The following is a 22,306-nucleotide window of genomic DNA, read 5'->3' on the forward strand; positions in this document are numbered from 1 at the left end:
TCATTAAACTTCCTTAGGCATTGGATGGAGATGTGCACTGCTTGCTGGGGCCAAATGGAAACCAGTGTATGGTCACCCATATCTTTTGCCAGTATCAGTCTGTGAGACCCTGACAATTGCAGTAGGGTATAGAAGCATAATATTCCTTACAGATACAAGAAGAATCAGTGTAACTCCTTTCCTCCTCCCGGAAAAATCTCCACACCTCAATTGGAGTACATATCTCTAAGCAATTTAGCTAGGACTTGTAGATTATTACCATATGTTGCAGTTGGTGGTAGTCCATTGTCTGTAGTCTGTTCTAACAAAGCATGGAAAACCCCCTGAAAATGACTGCTCTTTCACCAAAATTATTTATGATAGGAAAATATTTTTAAATAGGTTGTTCTGTTTTGCGTTGGGTGCATTAAATGCAATTAGTGTGAACATTTCCCCGTTTATGAGCCCCTTAGCATTGTGACCCTTCCTTCTGGATCTTTGTAGAGTGCCCGCCCTGATAAAAATGTGTCTCATGACTTATTAGAATTGCCACCCCTCATTTCATAGTTCTGAAAGAGCCAGAAAACTGCTTTAGATATTGCCTATGCATCATAATTATTTCATCACGCTTTCATGTTCCAAACCCTACAGATAATGGATTTTTGCTAAGGTGGACCATTTGAACCCTGTGATTTCTAGGTACTCTAAGGAACTCATGGTGGCAATAGTAAAGACAGACACAAGTGATCACAGTTCAAGGGTGAATGCAGGTTGAGAAAAAACCTAACCTAAATCTAAGATGGGAGCATGCTTCGACCATCAGATGAAAATAAAGCAGTCCTTGTGGCGTCTTGTCGGTATATATAAAAGGGCCTATATTAAGAAAACCCTACTGCCAATCCTTAGTCTAAATACAAAAAGAAGTGTGGGGTAATGTTCTCAATAAAGAAAAAAGTGTTCTCAAAATAATAAGTCAGGATGTGATTCCCAGGGGTCTCCCTTCCCCACGTTTTGAGCACGGGACAAGGTGGATCTCCTGAGCACAGCATACACTCGAGCCTTCCCAGCACGAGTATCAGCTATCAGGTTCTTCAATGGTTAAGTCTCTTCTCAATAAAAGTCTCTTGCCTTCGAGGGCCTGATGCATTCAACCAACAAACACAAAGTGTTCCATATATACGTTGGGTGACAGTTTCACCTCTAGGTCCCCCTCTGCCGGGCGTAGCTCCCTCACACGTCGTATTCAACAAATCAATTGAAAAGTTCCTTTCTCAATGATCTTTGGGTGATGATTTTCCACCACTGGATCTACGTCTTCCGGTTTCGGGCTCCTTTTCAACTGCTAGCCTCCCTCCTTCGGGTCCACAATGGCTTTTCTTGCATTCACGAGTCTTCATTTCTTTTCAAACAATTCACTGTGAACATCTCTCCGTCGGGTTCATTCCTGTCAACACACTGTTCATGTACTAATTTTCACCATGCAGGATTCATGTCCCTTAGCTTTCGCAATCATCTGTTGGTAAAAGACTTTCGATGGTACAAAGGATTTTACAAGACCTCTGTATGACAACTTTGAGCTCTCTTTGCCTCTTCCCAAGGCCTTCTGGTTACGGTAGGCTCTTCCATCAGTTTCCTGCGTGAGCATCCATGTTGTGCCGGACGCCTCTGTTGCAGCTTTTCCCCTTCTTTCATGAACAGCTCCATTTTACCCGGCTGCTACTTTTTGTTCAACACAGTTCAGTTTCTTACCGATTCTCTTCTCGACTCACCGGCTGTGATGAACCACATGGCTTTCCTTCTCTTTGGAGTCAAGGTTGGTACCACTGAGACAAGCGTCTCTCCCCGGCTTGGTAATCAGCAGAGGAGGATCTTGTGTACCATTGATATCTGCTGCAACACACGTTGGCCTTTGTTAGCAGTCTTATATTTCTGTCTGCAGGGGTTTCATGGGCCTTAATCGGAAAGGGCAACGTCGCTTCTCTTCTTGTTACCCTCTCAGTATTCGCCGGCTCTTGCCTCCTCTTAAACTGTTGTGCTGGGTTAGCTCTCCCATCGTGCGGTCAGCCTTGCTCATCCTGTGCTCTTGTACTCCACCTTTTATCCCTGTGGGCAAGGGAAAGGGCCGTCAGGTGTGTGATTCTGGTCAATTGCCTGACTTTGCCTGACCCTTGGATTGGGACATGTCAGGTAAATGGCTCTGGTTTAAGTCCATTGTTTTTCATGTTGTGTGAAAGTGTTCATGTTGGAAAACGGGGGGCAGTGTTTTGGAATATCCTGTGTGGTAGGATGGGGGAAAGTTGTTGAAAGAAGGGGGATACCACGTCTCACCCGTTGGTGTCCCACTCCCCAAGGACCCCCCCCCAACCAGGTGGTCCACCCCAAGAACTGGATCCAATAGCGATGGTCGTGTCCCTGCCACCTGGATGACAGATCCCCGGGGACTAGCTAGGGAGACACCTTCAGGTTTCTCACAGCACCCAATTGCAAATCAGCCATTAGGTCTATTCAATAAATCTTATATGTTGGAACTCATTGTCCCTCCCCCCCTCCCCCACCACCACAACAAAGAAAACCATGGTAGAGTAAAATAACACAGTAAAATCAAGAAAAACATAAAAGCAACCAGGAGTATTTAAGTCAATTTCCTTTTGTCCAGAACTAGCAAAACCAGGGGAAATGTTGCATACAATCAAGTAGTTTGAAAGGGATATATTCAGAGGCTCTATTCCCAGAGAGCTTCATCCCATGGCCCCTCACCCAACCTCCAAAATTCACTCTCTAGAATATACGTTGAACACCATTCACCCTTTTCACTTTTCCTCCCCCATTTTAGGCCAAAGTAAGTAGATCAGCAACTCAAAAATACATAGCAATATCTTAAGGCAAGATATGACAATGCATAGAAGACACAGTAAGCTTGCAGTCCCAAAGATTAACTAGTGATTAAAAAAAGAAAATAAACAAGAGGGAGCCATCAACCATTGCCCTCATTGCAAGTGTAATCCGCATCTTCAGATTGGGTGGATACCATTCCGTGGTTTAGGTACTGTCTTCACGACTCCTCCCTCTTCCATGTTGCCTCTTCTTCCTATCTTGCGTTGGATTGGATGGTAACTCGGGCATAGGCTTCATAGACAAACCTATGTTATTGTCTAGGTTCATGATTACTGCTGTTTCCTCCGCTCTGGAGATGGCTAGCTGACGATTGTTGAAAGTGAACATCAGCCTGCATTGGTAACCCCAATGTTTATGTTGTTGCTACAGATTCAGGTTTTTACCAGCACTAGTTTTTTTCTCTTCACTTTTGTGGCCTTTTCGAGATCTTGGAATATTTGATTTTTTGCATCCGTGAGGGCGCCCCGGAGCGAAGATAATTTTCTCTTTTTACTTGAGAGAAGTAAACATTTCACAAGACATAAGCATGCAAATTTTAGATTGTTGTAAAGCTGCATACACCATGTGCGTGCTATCGAAGATATTTTCTACATCGTCAGGAATGCTTAGAATGTGCCTGAACAGACCTTCTAAAATCTCCTCTAAACCTTGACCTTGCACATGATTTTGGACGCTTCTAATCTGCACATTATTTCTGCATGACATATTTTCTTCTTTACTTGCACAAGATGGAGTTGTTGCTCAATTCACTCTTTTGAATAACTAATCTTGTTCATAGGCTTGGTTGCTCAGTGTGTTCTCTACCTCATCCAGACTTCTTTCAACAGCAAAACATGATTATTGAGGTCAGTGATGGACGTACGTAGACATTGAAGCCTGCCTGCTTCTATTTAAGTTGATTCAGTAGCCAGACCAGCATGCTTAATTGTGTTGCCAGAGTCTGTTAAAAGTTTGTCTGGGTTATGAACAACAGCTTGAGACTGATTTTGGTAAGTATCCTATGTGCCTTTTTCTTCAGGGTGACAATCAGTTGTAGGCTTGCATACAGAACTCTAACTTGAACTTTACTGGCTGTGGCAAAGGGTGCGGGTAAACAGCATCCACTTGGATGGGTTTATCTGTTTAGCCAATAGGACCATTTGCACCGTGTAGAAACAGGAGTTACATGACCTGGCCTCAACTCTTTTAAATCCAGTAAATCAGCCAGGAGGGCTCTTCCTGCACAACAGCCTCAGGGGAGCTGCCATCCCAGAACCAAACAGTTGGCTTTCAATCCTTCACTAGCAGCTGGGTCCTCATGAATGTCAGGCCATCTCTAAAGGCCACTTGATATAGGACTTAGGAGAACATTTGCTGGATGTGACTGGGATTTGCCAGGCGTCAAGCATGGTCAGACTGGAGCTGTTCCCCAGTGCTTCACTGTCAGTCCCAGTAATCTAACAAAGTCTTCTTCAGCTCCCTCTCCCGGGCAGCAGCAGGGATTTATCTAGCACAGTGCAGCAGCATAGGAATCGGCAGTAAGCAAGCTCCTCATTAGCACCACAGCACAAGGTCCCTGCAGATATTAAAAGACACCACAGCGCCACTTGCAGTGCCCCATAGTGTGATGGCGGTAAGCAAAGAGATTAATTTGTTTTCTTGCCAACAAAGACTGCATATGTTCTCGCCTCCGACTCGGGATGAGGGGGTATGGGTTGGTGGCTTGGGGGAGGACCGGGCAGGAATTGAGAGAGGGTCCTGGGCAATCAGCGTCAATCACCAAAGCAGCAGCTGACGAACAATCACCATGGACGCTGTCCGACCCAATGTCTCAGGGACTCTGCTTTGGGTACTATCTTTGGGAGCTGAGTCGCTGAAATTCAGAAGATTCAGTTCAGCTGCAATTGTTTCTTGCTGTAAGTTACAGGGAGCTATTCTGTCCACAGAAGCAGGGAGACATAGAGAAGCATTTCCTGCATCACAAGTTTGCCCATGCTTGTGGTCTCTTGCAGAAGGGATGTGTGACCAAGCAGTTTGTGCTGGATTGCCCATTTTGGGGTGGGACCAAGCCTGATTTGCACATGGTCATTCCCCTTTTATAATGGCTTGGCAGGAAAAGATTGATGGTCTGGAGGATTTCGCACAGCAATGCCAGAGTTTCAGATTAATTTGAAACCTTCCAGCCATCACCTCTTTAGTTTTGCGCATGAGAAGCCCTGGGCCAGACGCTGCATTGGGAGCTAGTTGGGAAACCTGCTCCATGGCCTCTCACTTAGCCATGCTCCCCCCACTCCCAATTATTTCTTAAGGGAAGCTTGTTGAAATTGAAGCGTTAGTACACACTGACCAGTACTCTTGTTTTATTTGAGATGTTGCTACATTGACAAACATGCTATTTTCTTTCCAGGATCTGCCGGGCCTCTTGTCTACTTGCTCACATTTTATAGAATATTATATTTTCTTTGTTTTTATTTAGTTTAAGGGATCAGAAGTAAGGCTCAGGCACAAGGGTGGTATGTGTATTGGCATGAACCTTTATTAAATGATGGGAAATGTCCTCTCTATCCCTAATGGTAATAGGGTTTTCACTACCTCAAAGGAATCTAGAATTGTCAGGAATTCTGAAAGTAAAAGGTCTGTCAGGTTTGTCCAAGAAAACCTACTAGTATCCCTAACACTAATGAGCTTTGCTAACTGTATACGGATAGTCACTTCTTTAAAGTAACATGTGTTCTTCGTGGTTTCACTCAACGGAAAAGTTCTGGTGGCAAAAAGTAATGCAAATTAATCACCCTAATATTCAGTGTTCCAAAAGATAGAGTTCTCTCAAACGCCAGCTTTCTGTTTTTTTTATAGTGTTTCTTCTTTCCTTTTTATGAGCCAACAATGTCTCTTATTTTATAAGGGTACTACTTTTCCGCCTCCTTTTATTAACTCCTTCCTCGTGGTAAACCTGGTTTACTCTCCTGCCAAGTATTACTTGCCCAACCACTGGGACGAGGAAGAGTCACGCTCTGCTTGTGTGTCTCTTCGTTCCTTGGATTGGTTTTGCAGTTTTCTTTGATTGGTTTTGCAGTAGGCTGGGGTTACTCTCCTGCCCAGCAATACTCATTATTATTATTTTTTTTTAAATATTTGTATTAGCTTGTTACAAACTTTTTAAAAATGATGTTAGATTTCATATGGATCCTAATTCTGTGATTCGTATCCTTAAAAATCCCTCTTTCGCGCATTTCCTCAGACACTGTATTAGATGTTATCATCTGCAGTTATTAGCAGCTAAGATATTTGGTCCAGTAATGTGGTCAATAAATAGTTTATAGTTCATTCCATTATAGCTTTGCAGCCACCATTCTTCTCCACTGAGGAGCGGTCTTTCTTTTATGAGAGGTCCCATACGTCTTGCTCTCAAAGACCTTAGCGCCAGGCAAAATAGAGTTAAATGCTTTAGTGTTTCAACTGTGTTGTTACAAAATCTGCACTAGTCTTTAAATGCTTTATTTTTCTGCATTCCCATAATTTCCTTAGTCGGAAACAAATTGAGGCGAAATTTCATGTAGAGTTTCCTATGATGTTAACCTGGAAACCTCTCCAAGTAGTTTGGTAATTTGTTTAGAGCCTTCAACTCACTACCAATGTTTTGGATCAACTTATGTTTCAGTCTTTGATCTACACTTTAGAGGAACAGGGATGGACCTGTTTTGAAGAGGCTTTCATAGATCAGACTTGTCTAGCGATCTCATCAGGGGAGAAATGAGGAAAGGAGGGTAGCTGAAGGTGGGGTCAGTAAGCAGAGAAGTAAATGGGAGACGATGGGGAGTGGAGGAGAGGGTGGACAAGATGTCTTGGGTTTTAGAGATAAAGTGAGAGGCAAGGGCATTTGAAAGAGCCTGGGAGGCAAGGGGGGGTCGAGACTGCTGCAGGGTTGGACAGCTCCTTACAGATTTTAAAGAGTTCAGCCAAGTTGTTAGATGCCGCAGAGACACAGGCTTGCATGTGGACTCTCTTCTTGGTGCAGACAGAGAGTCGGTATTGCCTTTGGAGCAGGCGGCAGGCCAGTTTGTCAGAGGATGAGCAAAAAGCCCTCCATTTTCTCTCAGCCACCCTACACTTAGGTTTTAGTGTAGCTAGGTCAGAGTTATACCAAGAATTGCACTTGGCTTTGGACTTCAAACGGATCCTCATGACGGGGGCAAGAGCATCAAGGGTAGCAAACATACAGGAGTAAAGCAGGGACAAGGCTGTGTCAGGGTGTGAGTCAGTCGGCGGTGGAGGTGGGGGGGGAGAAAGCCTCGACTGACACACGCTTCATTGGCCGGACGTCCGAGAGGTGGTTGGCAATCTTGGGGTAGGCTTGGCTTGAGTGGAGAATATGGAAAGGTGGGAGGAGAGGAAGGATGGGGAGATACAAGAGCCCTGAGGCACCCTACAGGTGATGAAAGAGGGAATGGAGTGGGAATCCCTGCCCACAACTCTGGTCTGTTGGGGCCCAAGAAAAAAAGAGATCCATGAGGTAGCTAAGCTGGAGCAACCAACCACAGATTGGAGCCGTTCAACTAGAAGGGCATGGTCCACGAGATCGAAATCTGGCGAAAGATCGAAAAGCATCAGCATGGCAGAGTGGCCTTGATCCACTAAATTCAGAAGATTAGCTTTACGATTGAGAAGGGCTGTCTCCGTACCGTGGCAGGCTCTAAAATCAGACTGATGAGTGCCCAGGATATTATTCTGCTCAGGAAAGTCCTGTAATTGTACGTATGCTGCTTTGGACAGTATCTTAAGATAAACGGGACGTTGTGATAGGGCGATAGCTAATCTGTTGCAAAGGGGTCCAAATTCGCCTTTTCAAGAAGGGGGAGATCCATGCATCCTTGAGGAGACAGGGAACAGCGCCTTCTAAAAAAGATAGATTGACAAGTTTTGTGACCCAAGGGCGCACAGTACATTGAATCATTTAATAAAGAGGCTGGATGGACAGACATCTATCTCCCTGACAAGAGGTTGGTTTCATTTGGGTGACCAAATGAGCAATAAAAAGCTCAGTGCAGGGAGAGAATGAAAAAATGGGTTGTGTAGCAGTGACCCGGGGGAGCAATTCACCAGAACCTTGGAGTACATTGCTGGATTTAACGGAATTCCTTAGCACAAGGGTGGCGTTTTGAAGCACAGCATCCTTCTTAATAAAGGCGCTGTTAATCAATTGATACCAGTTGTTATCTTTGATAGGGTCAATCATTATAATACATTCCCTTATTGGTTTATCTTGCTACAGTAGACCGAAATTAACACTTTGTGACAGGGTGTATTCATACCTGAGCATTGCCAACCAGATTTCTTGAGTCCCACCATCCCCATTGATTCCTTTGCTAGCACCACCAAATGCTCCAAAACCTAAAACTAGCAACTATGAGTAGTCAGGGTATATTGTTTTTCTTGGCTTTAACCTTGATTATTTCTAAACGTGCATTGCAAATCCTGTTTAGTTATTTCGGCTCTTTATGTGCCCACTTAATATTTGGCTTGCACGAACATTTTTCCGTTCACCACAACCCTCACAGATAATGTATATGTTGGCATGTTTTCTCTTTTGTCAATCATACAGTACCCGGTGGAGTGCTATGAACACCTTTTCATAACGGTTTTGCTTAAAGTATCCTCATCTCTGAGCGATTACGTTTAAATTCAACTTATGACATTTTAATTACATCTTGGAAAATTCCACTTTTAGTTCTTGCTCAATTTCGCGCTAACGTTTCCATATTTTTCGACTGAATTGCGCGATCGAGCTCCTTGGGCGAAGGAAGACTCTAGAAACTCTTTACCTAAGCTGCCTGCTGAAAAATGAAATTCACATTATTATGTTAAATAATTGCTGTATCTACACCCACTGGAATATCTTAGTCTCATTTGGCATTCGGACAAAAACATATGTTAGCCGATGTACTGTGTCATCTGATATCCGCTGCATGTCTCATTCTTTTCTGGCAAGCAGAAGTTGGCATCGCTTAGCGAGGGATGTTGTTTCAATTCTTTGCATATGAGTTGCGCATTAGAAATAGAGAGAAACAATCACTGTCTGATTAATAGGTTTTGTCCAAAAAAAAAAAGCTCTGTATAAAAAAGGATGGTCTTGTAAGTTGAAGGGTATGACGGGAATGACAGTAGAGTGGCTACCATAGAAATAGTCTCAAATATAAGGAAATCGAGTTCGTTGTTTGCAGGCGGCGTTCAAAGTGTGCTGCATTATATTTATTATGGTGAAGAAGCCATATGGTAAAATAAGAACCGGCAAGCTTGATACAAACGACAGTTATGCCAAACCGTAAGTGGCATTGCTTGCATGAAAAGGTGAGTTACTGTAAACACCCTACAACATGGTTATTTATTATGTGTCACTGCAAATGTTTCGTTTCAACTCAGTTATCCCTAGCTAACATTTTCAGTGGTGAAGGATCATTCCATTGGAGCTGCAGTCAAAAACATCTGGCCTGCCACTTAATGAGTAACCATGCCTGGCAGGGATTGAAAGGCGTGGCCAAATTGCCATTTGCCAAAGTGAATAAAAAGGAGGGCTGCCATCCATACTATTTCAATGAGGAATTGCACGGTCCAGTCTTCATTTGTGAAGGTGACTTAACAGATATGCTGCTATTCATACTCTGCCAAAGCCGATTGTCAAGGTCTAGTCCACGTTTGTGAGGGTGATTGGAAAGAGGTCTTACTATTTATAATTCTGCCAACACTGGATGACCAATCCACTACACATTTATGAAGCTGAACGAAACATTGTGACACTGTTCCTTGCCAACATTAGATCCGTGAAGGTGAGTTTTTGACTCTCCTTTTCATTAGACCACTCCAGTGCAGAGTAACGTGTGCCTGTTTTTTAGTCATCACATTAAGAAGCAATATTAACCAGATGGGGTATTGCCGAAGAACGCCTTGTAATGCATTAATTGGGTTTCATTTTTGAACTCTTAGTTGGGGAAACGTACATCTTTTAAAGTTATGAAACCATAAGCTATATATTTTCACCATTTGTTTATTGCTATGGTTGGGCAAGTGCGTTGGTCTTAATACATTTTGTACTAACTGCAATTATTTGCCCCAGCCTATTTATTTTTCTATACACCCATCTCTCATCCCTTTGTCTTTCCATGTATCTTCCCAATCTTATAATCCTGTTCCCTGAGGTATTGTTTCCACTGTGTTCATTTCACCGTTCTGTGTTCCCCTATACTCCATGTTTTATCTGTGTGTCAGGCCTGTTTTCCTCGTTTCTGCGTATTTTTTCCTTGGGTACTCGGTCGTAGAGCTTTTTCTTTCTCTATGCCTCTCCTCTAACCTTACTTTGTTTCTCTATGCCTACTTTGTTCCACTATCGCTCCTTTCTTCCGTTGGCCCACATTTCCTCATCTCTACTCTTACTGTGTGTCTTTGCCTTTCCCTGTTCATCTCGAATCCCATTCTTTGGGCTCCCATTTAATCCTTTTAGTAGTACGTCTGTAAAGTCGATTAGGCACTGCATCTAAAACAAATGTTAGATCTACCTCTTCCATCACCTAATTGCCTTCAGCATGATCTAAGTCTATTGGGGATTATCAGAAGGCTTTGAACACATATGATAAACTTGTATTTATAGAAAAAGTGCAAATAATACAATTGGAACATCTGTTTTCCAATTATGTTTAAATGTTTCAACAAAATGTAGGTTACACCATGCTAACTGTAGCAGATGTTGCTGTCCCCATCACCACTTACCACCTAGGTGCACTTTTTATCATAGAGACATGTCTCAATGCCACCTTCACACACATGATGGATGTCCTCAATCCCACTTGTGACAGCATTGAATACAAATACCGGAAATAGAAGACTGGCAGAGGTCCACAAGACCTCATGGACATGCACCCTCCGGGAGCACACCACACCTGCATCCATGAAGCTCCACACTTGCTACTTCCTGCTCAGCTGTCTTCCCCGTAGCTGATCTAACAGCCACCCCAAACCAAAAAGGCCTATCTCTATGACATCACAACAGCATCCATCAACAACAAAACTAACATCTTCCTCAGAGACCTTAACTTAACACATAAGTTTGATACAGGAAATAGAGACTAGATGGACTGGACTGTGCAGCGGTATGGAAAGTTGCCCAGTACTAGAGATAATATATGACATGTCAGAGGGTGGACATGCGGTCTCCAGACTCTACGAGCTGTCCCTGAGCAAGCATTTTGCATTGCACCTTAGGGTACTGGCCAGGTGGATCTGAACAGTACTTTTTCATACATTGCTTTACACGAAACAAGTTTCACGAAACGCACAGTTTAAACTTACAGCTCTACTTCATGCACAGGGCGTACATGACCCCCTATAAGATATCCCAATTCCGGGGTGCCAACAAATAGGGTTGCCAGAGATGCGCAGACCCGGAAGCAGACATTCCCCACATGTTTTGGGCCTGCCCAGTAATAAAGCTGTTCTGGTTGGGAATAGCGAACATGGCGACGAGAGGCGGTATGCATGAATCTCCTCATTAGCACCACAGCACAAGGTCCCTGCAGATATTAAAGGACACCACAGCGCCACTTGCAGTGCCCCATAGTGTGATGGCGGTAAGCAAAGAGATTAATTTGTTTTCTTGCCAACAAAGACTGCATATGTTCTCGCCTCCGACTCGGGATGAGTGGGTATGGGGTGGTGGCTTGGGAGAGGACCGGGCAGGAATTGAGAGAGGGTCCTGGGCAATCCGCGTCAATCACCAAAGCAGCAGCTGACGAACAATCACCATGAACGCTGTCCGACCCAATGTGAGTTGGCACGGGCGATTGGACCAGGAGACGATCCAGGAAGGCAAAAAAGGGCAAACTGAATAACCCCACCAGCTCAAAGGAAGAAGACTCTCCTGGAAGAAGATCTTCTCTGTCGTTGGGGAAGTGGTGAGTTCGGTTCAGCAGGGCTCCACCGGTGGTGTCGTCGTTGCACGTCAGCTCAGCTTCTCCCTCTTTGGATCCTTTAGGTCCTGTGGCGACTTCTGAAGTTCCAGTCCCCAAAGCCCTGCTTTTATGCAGAAAACCCCCATTCATCAGTCCTAGCTGTCACTCAAACATGCTAAGTGGTGAGCCGGGCGGCTCACCACTGGGCCAATCACACAAGAGTGCGACTTGAGTTGCTGAGGCAACTCAGTCCAGGGTGCCTATTCCCCCCTCCCACACATCCTGTAGACCCAGACAGAGTGGCACCACTTTTGGAGGCTTCTGTGCAGAAGCCCGCCAAAAGTGGAACAAAGGGCTCGACTTGGGTTGGAGATACAGAGGCAAACACAAACGCCATTTTAAAACCGAGTCCTGGCAAAAAGACCCAACCGGGGAATAAATATTAAATAAATAACCCAGCGGTATCTTTAACATTGCACCAAAAAAGTGGTGCGTTTAAAATGAATGGGAAAATCCCATAGGAAATATTCCGGTGGAATATTTTGCGTGGTAACCACTGCCACCAGCCAGAAACTCGACAAGGGGGGGCTGGACAGTGCCCCCTTGAACAACAGACCCAGGGGCAATCGAATTACCCCTACCAGTACTACCACAAAATGATGGTTTGTACTGGTTCTGTTCACAATTTAAGACTAGTAAAGTCAATGGTGACTTTACATGCCCTGGGAGACAGTAGTCAGTTCCAGGGTATGGAGTCTGTTTGGGGGCCACTAAGACACCCCTGTGTTACTGCACTGAGGGTGCTGTGTAACACACTTACCAAAAACACATGAAGCCCTATGGAGTAAAAGACCCCATAGCCCATAAAACACATTACAAAGTCAAAGTACATTCTCAAATCATGCCTAAGAGTGGGAGAAAAAGAGTCTCACTCTTAGCAGGAGAAAAAATGAAACCCCCAAAATCCAGCAAATCTGCTGGGGGACTCACTAGGTTTGGGAAATTAGCCTATACAGAGAATTCTGCCTAACACCTTGAAAACAGCTGCAGGCCCTAGTGTCGAAGCATGGTGGTGCGACCTGCAGAGATGGGCTGTGGTGTTACAGAGCGTTGCATAGAGGAATGAGGGAACATAGTGTGAATGTAGCAGCATGGAATGATGTGCCCCAGGAAATGTTTGCCCCACTGAGGGGAGGCCCACATCGGGGTGACTGCACTGAACGACTGTTGGACTCGTAATTGCACAACCTTTAATGGGGGAGTGGGGGTGTTTGCTAAAAGCAGGATGTAGAACGGTCTTTTGGTACTGTAGGGATGGTTTATAAGTTTGTAAGTTAACGTGCATTGCCTTTTATTTTATTATTTTTTGCATGTTATTGCGCGCTCTGTTGGTTGCCATATTTGCTTCAACTGTCAAATGTCATCTAGATTGTGTTGTAACCACTGAACATAAGTGCAAAAAAAATTGTTATATAAACATATGACTTTGTTCTTGCCACCACGGGTTTCCGGATTTGAAACGTGGGGTGGTGCTATTAGCAATAATCAACCGTTCCAACCCTTGACAAGGGTGATTGTTGCTTAAATAAAATCCTGTTGTTCATTATGTTAGCAGCTGATTATTAGGAACCTATACCAATCGGCCACTTAGGAACGTTATATAAAGTAAGCAATGTTTCGTTCTGTGAGCAGTCAAAGGACTAGTTCTAAGACCGGTAACGTTTTGACACCTAACGAAGCTATACAGTATTGGTTAAATTCATCATTCACATTGAGCACATCGGGTTGCATGAAATTCAGGAGTGAAATTGAAGGAAGTAATAACAGTGATTAGAGAGAGGGAGAATCCCAGCTACATACACATAAGCAAATAGCATAGACGTTCTTTGACATGTCTAATCATTATCACAGGAGAGAGGTATACTTACTTGCAGAGGGTACCGCCCATCTGTTGGTTCGCTGTAGGAGACAATTAGGGCTTTGCAGCAATAACTCTTGAAAGTAAAAATGCCAACGAAACATACCAGCAGAGACAACACTAATATTAGCACTTAGCAGCAGGTTTTGTTCCATAAACGGACTACTTTCAGACTGTAGAATTAATCAGCACCTTGTGCAGGCTTCTTTGACAGGTCCCTGGTGCTAACATCTGAAGAGAATCGACCACTGGGAGTTGAATGTGTAGAATAGAGAGCCTCTCGCCAGCTTTAAAGAGAAAACGATTGCAAAGTAATGCCTGCGCAACGTGCCTATTAATAAAGGCACCTATAGAGCAATGTCACATTAGGTTATTTGTATGGTGAAACATCTCTTCTCCAGCATGGGGTCTGGCATGGATTCACATGCTCATGAATATTCCCCGTCGTCATGCCGGGAATCCTCGGTATAGAAAAAAATCAATATCAGTTTCTGATCTGTCCTTCTTAGTAGTAACCAATCACTGGTCTCTGGGTCATACTGCCCCCAGCCAATGACTGCCCTCTCCCTAAGCCCCGCCTCTGGCAGTCATCCTCAGATATTTACCGCACGTTCAAGTGTTGGGAGTCCTCGTGCTGTAGCTCTCAAGCTTTTGCTGCGTTTTCGCACTTTTTCAGGAGATTTTTCTAATTTTTCGGTTAAATAGAGCCTCAAGCTCCACCGTTTCTACATCCGATCAACGGGGATTCGTTTCGGAGTTTTCTACGCCCCTCAAGGGTGAAGATTTAGTCGAGTTACGCTTTTGGAGGATTCCAGAAGTTCCGAGGCCTACCCCGGACATGGCCCAGGAGAAAGGAAGCTCGACACCCGGGAAGCTGTTCAGGACCATACCCTGGATGCCAGCTTCATAATGTTTTCAAGGAGGACGAGTATTCGTTATGCCTCTACTGTCTCCATGAGGACAAGACGCACACAGAGAAGGACTGTGTGTTTTGTGGGAACATGTCGGAGCGGACCATGAAGGATCGCCACCTCCGTCTCGCCAACTGGCTGGAAGGGAAGAGCCTGTCAGGCGAGAAGAAGAAAAAGAAGTCCGAGCGGTCTTCTAAGTCCTGTGAGAGCACCCCGGCGACGGGGGCCCAACAAAAGGCCAAGTACCGCGAGTCCGCGGGCACCGGGAGCACCGAACCGTCGGGCTCCTTGGCTGCCAGGCAGGGCGCTTCCTCCCCGGTGCCATCAACCATGAGCCAACGCTCTGGCTCGGGTAAGAGGAAGTCCGAGAACCCGGCGAAGCTTCTGGAGAGGCCCCGGTCGATCTCGAAGATTCCGGCAGAGGGGGAGCGAGGCTGGGACCCTGCCCCATAGGGGAAGGCCCCAGGCATACAGAAAGTGACAATGGCCTTAATTCACCCTGCTAAGACCTCGATTGAGGATGTCGCAGCGTCCCTGGCTCAGCCTGTGGAGGCTATACGCCAGTGGAGGCGACCTCAGGACCCAGAGTCTTCTTGCCACCGCGGAGGGAGTCGTCTTTCAGGCCCATTGAGAAGACCCCCACGAAGTCCTCGTTGGTAAAGGTGGGGGAGGGGCAGATGGCCATCATGGATACGGACACGACCTCTGAAGAAGAGCTTATCGAAGTCGTGGAAGAGACCCAGCCCATCGGGAGGGATCCCGACGAGGTTCCTCAAGAACCCTCGCGCCCATTGTTTCCGGCGCCCATTGTTTCCGGTGCCACAGGACACTTCGGCGGCCATTTTGTCATTGATTCAGTCCTTATGCTCGGAGATGAGGACAAGGTTGCCCCTCCCGCCGACGGAGGTACCTGAGCCAGACCCGACGGGGGAACCGGAGCCAGGACCTTCGGAAAGTCCACTGCATAAGAGGAGGAGGAGGACGCATCCCACGCCACCTCTCCCACCTCTGCGGCCTGCTCTGCCTTCCCCCCGGTCTACTACCCACAGGGATGATACAGGCATGGACACGGCTACGACAGGTACAGATGACGACGGAGGCGACAACGGGACGTGTCCCCCGTCGCCCCCTGCTCGGGCGTCCCCGCCCGACGAGATTGGATCCTTTCATGCCATGATTTCCAGGGCATCCGAGCTCTTCCAGCTCTGCCCAGAAGAGAAGAAGAAGGAAGGGTTCCTTTACCAACGCCGCGAGGCTAAAAGGAAGACGGTCCTCGCCGTACCACTTCTTGATGACATCTGGGATGAGGGGATTGCCCTCCTCAAGAACCCTGCCACGGCGCCAGCAAAGAGGGACCGGTACGAGAAGAAGTACCGGGTCCCCTACCCCGGATTCGGTCGTCTCTGCAGCGGTAAAGAAGAAAGCTGGGGGGGGCATCGGCCTCGACATCAACTTCCCCGCCGGACGGCGAGGGCAGGAAGCTGGACACGATGGGACGACGGGTCATCTCATCCTCAGCGACGACTATCAAGGCGGCCAACGCCCTGGCTATCGTAGCCCGCTACGACAGGGAATTGTGGTTAAAAATCGCCCCTCTGTTGGACTTCCTTCCGGACGCCAAAAGGGCTGAGGCCCTTGAAATCCTACAGGAAGGTGAGATTGCTTCGGACCACGCAATCACAGTGGCAATGAACATCGCCGACAACGGTTTCCGTCAATTGGGCAACAGCGTTTGCCTGAGACGACGAGGGTGGCTCAAGGCGACGGATTTCCGCCAGGACGTACAAACCAAGGTTTTGGACATGCCCTTCGATGGGAACAACCTGTTTGGGAAGGCGGTTGATGAGTCCCTTCAGGCCATCAAGACAGACACGGAGACTGTTCGGGCACTGGGAGTGCTCCAACAACGACGGCCGTCCTTTCGGAGCCCCAGAGGCAGACGTGGCTCCTCCACGTACCGCCAAGCAGCAAGATCTTCGTCCCAGGAAGCCTACAGGGGACGCGGCAAGTCAGGTGGTGCCCGTCGTCGTCGACAGGGAGGTCAAGGAGGCAAGGCGGCCCCCAAACAAGATTGAACCGACCGTGGGGTCGGGCCCCTGTCGAAGCACCCCGGAGGGAGGCCGGCTGGCGAGGTTCGTCAGCGTGAGGGAGTCCATCTCCACCGACCGTTGGGTGCTGGACGCCCTGGCCCAAGGGCATGCCCTCGAGTTTCAGAAGAAGTGCCCTCGCGTTCCACCCGTGGCCAGGAAGGAAAATCACGTCCCTCAACTACTGTTGGAAGTAAGGGCGATGCTCAAGAAGGGTGCCATCAAGCTCATCCCAAAGAGGCTTCGGGGCTCCAGAGTTTACTCAAGGTACTTCCTCGTAAAAAAAGAAGACGGGAGGATGGCGCCCCATCCTGGTTCTGTGACGACTGAACAAGTACATCAAGGCACAGAAGTTCCGGATGGTCACCCTCCAGCACGTGCTGGGACAGCTGGAGGAGGGCGATTTCCTGTAGTCGTTGGACTTGGAGAATGCGTACTTCCACATCCCCATTCTAAAAAGACACTGAAAGTTCCTCAGGTTCGTGGTCCAAGGGCGGCAATACCAGTTCAAGGCCCTCCCGTTCGGATTGAAGTCGGCACCCAGGGTGTTCACCAAGTGCCTTGCACCGGTGGCGGTGCGGCTGTGCCTATAGGGGATCCACGTCTACCCCTACCTGGACGACTGGCTCATCCAGGCAAGGACAAGGGAGCTCGCCGTGGAGCACACGGCGAAGACCGTCCAGCTGCTCACGGACCTGGGATTCACCATCAACTTTCCAAAATCTCACCTGGTCCCGTCGCAAGTCGCCCTGTTTCTGGGAGCCAAGCTCGACACAGTGGCGCGGCTGGCCTCGCTGTCGTAGGAAAGGACCAGGACCATTCTGGGCAAGGTGCAGCATCTGCTGGCCACGGAAATGGCCAGGGTAAGATCTATCAAGTCCCTCCTCGGGATGATGTCCTCCTGCATTTATCTGGTGCGCCTTTGCCCTCTTTTGGAACCCCTTGCTCCCCCCTCGTCCTCGGACCCCTGATGGCTGGCCCTCTATAGGCCCCCTCCCTTAGGTAGGCCCTTGGTCTCTCAGAGTCCATCGCGCGCTGAGGTGTTTAAATGTTAAGGCGGGGAAACGCTGATCGAATTAAGGCACTGGGGCCCATAGGTTCTGGAAGCGGTGCAGGACACCCTCCCTTGCCGCGGTCACCTTTTCTGCAATCAGGATGTCCCAAAGTTTACCCCACCAATGGGACTCGCACAGACCGTCCGGGGACTTCCAGAATCGGGCTAGCACAGTTTTGCCAGCCAGGAGGCAATATGTCACTAGTTTTGCTCTATTCCCAGAGCGCGGATAGACCCCAGGGGTTGGGACCCCCAGTAGGACTGTCTCGGGCTCCAACGGGAGGGAAGCCCCCGTGATTTGGTTGATAGTTGCCAGGCACTGTTCCCAGAATCGCTGGATCTTGGGGCAAGTCCACCACATGTCAAAAAAGGAGCCCGGTTGGGAGCATCCCCTCCAGCAGGAAGGGTCCACCTGGGGGTTCATATGGTGTAATCTGAGGGGGGAGTAGTACCAACGAAGCAATAGCTTATATGCGCATTCCCTATTGGTCACGCAAGTGGATGAGGAGTGGGTGCGGCTCCAAATGTCCACCTGGTCCTCGAGCGGGTGACCCAGGTCGGCCTCCCATTGGGCCATGGCTCGTGTCTGTACGTTCAAGAAGACACTCAGGAAGCGTCTGTACAGGGATGAAATCCCACCCCGTGGTGGCAGATCCTTCAGTGTTAGCTCCAGAGCGGTGAGAGGGTGGACCGCCGCTTGAAGAGTCTGGGGGTGAGAGCACCAGTGACGGAGTTGGCAATATGTGAATCTGTCCCTTTCATGGAGTTGAAACATCGTCTTGCATTGTTCGAAGGTGCGTGGCACGTTCCCGGCGTATAGTTGCTCCAGGGTCTCTAGGCCTCCATCGATCCAGTTTTGAAAGTTCCGGGGGTTTGACCCTGGGGAGAAGTTTGGATTGTGGAAAATAGGGGAGAGAGGACCCTGTCCTCTTGGTATGCCTTTTTGTTTCAGGGCCCAATCCCATGCGATCAGCGTATGTTTAGTAGTTAGGAGGAGTGTCTTCCAGTGATCTCTCAGGGGGGCCTGGATGTGTGGGAGGAATCGCAGGGGGAGAGGCTGTTGGGCTTGCTCTAGGTCTACCCATCTAGGGCGGTCCGAGAGGATTTGCCAGGCGTGAATGTGTGCTAGCTGTGCTGCCGCCCTATAAGCCTGTAGATCAGGAACCCCCAGGCCCCCCAACCTCGAACTTCCCAGCAGGGTTTTGAGGGGGATCCTGGCTTTCCTGCCTCTCCAGATGAACCTGAGCATTTTCCTTTGGAGGTCCTGGAGCGCCTGCCTAGGGATGGCCACCGCCAGAGCGGAGCAGGCATAGAGAAACCGCGGAAGCAGGTTCATTTTTGCAGCCGTGATCCGCCCCATTAAAGAGATTTCCTGGGTGGACCAGCGCCTCAGGTCCCCCTCCAACTCGCTGAATAATCTGGGGAAGTTCGCCAGGTATGTGTCCTTTGGGTTAGCTGGTATATGGACTCCCAAGTAGGGGATAGCTTGTTTCTCCCATCTGATCGGGCATAGCCTGGACACTGCCTCCTGTTCCTCCTGGCGAAGGCCTACGCCCAGACCCACCGACTTAGAGAAATTGACAGTGAAGCCTGTGACCTTTCCGAAGTTGGCTATTTTCTCCAGGGCGTGTTTGGCTGAAGCATTGGGATTCGAGAGAATCAGAAGAACATCGTCGGCGTACAGAGCGATCTTATGTTGGGAGCGCCCGACCTGGGGTCCCGTAATAAACTCATTCCGTCTGATTCTTTGGGCAAACGGCTCCATCGTTAGTGCGAAAAGGATGGGGGGTAAAGGGCAGCCCTGCCTCGTCCCGCAGGACATGGGGATTGGGGATGATAGAGAACCGTTGATTCTCAAGAGGGTTTTGGGGGATGCGTAGTTGGCCATCACCATAGATTGGAAGGTTGGGCCAAAGCCAAAGGCACTCAGGGTAAGTTACATGAATGTCCATTCCACTCTATCGAACGCCTTTGTGGCATCCAAGGCCATCAATGCGATACCCTCGGCGGTCCGGTGGGTGATTTCAACCAAGTTCAGGGTCCTTTTGATATTGTCCCCGGCCGCTCTGTTCCGAATGAAGCCCGTCTGGTCGGGAAGGATTAGGGTCGGAATGATGTGTGAAAGCCGGTTGGCCAGGATCTTGGAATAGAGGCTTGCATCTATGTTCAGCAGGGCAATTGGCCTGTACGAGGCCGGATCCTTGGGGTCCTTCCCGGGCTTTGGGAGGAGGATAGTTGTGGACTCCTGCATCGATGGGGTCACTGACCCAGAATCCTTGAATGAGTTGAAGAGTGTTACCAAAGGGGGGGGATTAGGTGGGGCTTGAATATTTTGTAGAATCTGGATGCGAAGCCGTCTGGGCCCGGGGCCAGAGTTTTGAGAGCTTTAATGCCCTCATCGACCTCCTCGTCCGTTATTGGGGCTTCAAGAATGTCGCTCGTTGCCGTGGGCAAGCGCGGCAGGGCCGCCCCTCGAAGGTATTCCTCTTGTCGGGCCTGGTCCTGCGGTGGTGCAGTCATTACTTGAGTCAGGTGGTCCACTGCCAACCGCTGTTTCTCTAGTTCGCCATAGTGTGTCCTTCCCAGCGGATCTCGAAGCCCCACAATGGTATTAGCATGCCTTGTTTTGGCCAGTTTGGCTACTAGGAGCTTATTAGCTTTATTGTTTTTGGCGTAGTAGAATTGCCTGGTCTTCGCCATCAACTGTGCAGTGTGATCAGCGTAGTGGGCGTCCAAGTTCTTTCTGGCTATGCGGACGGCTCGATGAGATTTGGGAGACCATCCCTTCTTTTTCTGGGCCTCCTCCGCTAATTGCAGGTCTTTTTCGAGGGTTTGCCGGGTCTGCCGGCACTGGTTGTGGAAAGCCACCCCTTGGGCTATCACGGCTCACCTAATCACTGCTTTCATCGCATCCCAGTTATTTGCGAGAGAAGTGTCCGTAGCGGGATTATCTTCAAGGAAGTTTTTAATCGTGGTTGCTATCTTATCCCTGGCCAGCATATCGTTAAGGATGGGGTCATAGAGTGACCATCTGCGCGTGGGGTTGGATCTGGGGTCCTGGGTTTGGAGCTCCATGATTATTGGAACGTGGTCTGACAGAATGATAGGGCCGATGGAGATATCCTTAGCTGAGGAGAGGGTTTGGGGCGAAGTCAGGAGTAGATCTATCCTCGAGAAAGTTCGGTGGACATGGGAGAAAAAGGAAAAGTCCCTCTCGGCGGGGTGAAGCACCCGCCACGCATCCACCACATCCAGAGTTCTAAATAAGCGTAGGAGGCTGAGGGCCATGGCGAAATCGCCAGGGGCTGGAGGGTGAGATTTGTCCATGGTGGGGTCCGGCACTCCGTTAAAGTCTCCCCCCAGAATCGTCTGGTCTTCCGTGAAGCCCGAGAGGGCGGAACCCAGGGAATCATAGAAGCTTGCTTGTCCCGAATTGGGCGCATAGGCGGAGACAAAAGTATATAGATCCCCCAACAGGAGGCATTTTACTGCCACGAAGCGACCCGCTGGGCACGATATTGAGTCCAAGATCTGAGGGTTAAGGCCTTTCTTGAAGAGGATCGCTGTGCCCCCCTTCTTGGATCCCCCGGAGGCAAGGTACTGCAGTGGGTATAGCCGTGAACAGAGACGCCCAAAGTCCGCCGGGAGAAGGTGAGTCTCTTGCAACATTGCCACTCCGGCGTCCTCATCCTGTAGTTTTTGGAGGATCGATTTCCGCTTAGTGGGGGAGTTCAGCCCGTTGACGTTCAGTGAGAGGCATTGTAATGTCTGAGCTTCTTGGGTCGGGAACCCAGCCAGTGTTGGATACGCTTGAGAAGTCCTGCTCTTGGGGTTTTAACAAGAGCCCCCAACGGGGGGCTAACCTTTTAACTGGCAGGGAGGTCGACATTGTGAGTGTGGCCTTCCCCCTGGCCAACGGGGCCAGTTGTAACATTAAACTGACTTGAATTTCCAAGGACATAAAGGTGGAGCGAACCTTGGAATGGGCATGAGCTGAAAGTGAACACGCCGGGTCAAGCTGCAGGAACCCACGGTTGCCTCGGAGTAGGCAAGTAATTTTATTAATTGTGTAGGGTACCAAGGCCCCTAGCTTGACCGGGTGGGGTTGATTCCCGTTATCTGCCTGTGACTTTCACCTTCTTCTGTTGTTCCGGGCGGTTCTAGACCATGCGGGTCGCTTGGGCTGCGGGGCGGGGGAGTGCTCCTGGTTATCTGTCACCTCTGAGGATTACGGGGCGGCCCCCGTGGGGGAGGAGGGGTTCATGATTTTGTTGGCGTCTTCCAGATGGGCAATTCTCCGCAGGGTGCCGTTGAATGAGAATTGCAGGGCTGTGGAAAGAGCCATCTGTATCGGACCTGGCGTTCTTGAAGGAAGAGGGCTAGGGGTCAAAGAGCTTTCCTCTTCTGAAGGGTTAGGAGAGAGAGATCCTGGTAGATCCGGAGGTGCGAGCCCAGGAAGGTGAGCTCGTCCTTTGAGCGGCTGATGGCAGATATGGCCTCTTTAGTTGAATAGAAGTGGACCCTAGTGATGACATCTGGGGGTG

General features: G+C 48.5%; 1 protein-coding gene across 2 annotated transcripts in view; it reads left to right on the forward strand.

Annotated features, from left to right (window-relative positions):
* Positions 1-22,306, forward strand: part of RNGTT (RNA guanylyltransferase and 5'-phosphatase) — a 2,962,270-nt gene that overhangs the window by 1,606,969 nt on the left and 1,332,995 nt on the right. The window lies entirely within an intron of this gene.

This window comes from Ambystoma mexicanum, chromosome 4p (genome assembly GCF_040938575.1).
Source record: "Ambystoma mexicanum isolate Mex_15411 chromosome 4p, UKY_AmexF1_1, whole genome shotgun sequence".
Lineage (NCBI taxonomy): Eukaryota > Metazoa > Chordata > Amphibia > Caudata > Ambystomatidae > Ambystoma > Ambystoma mexicanum.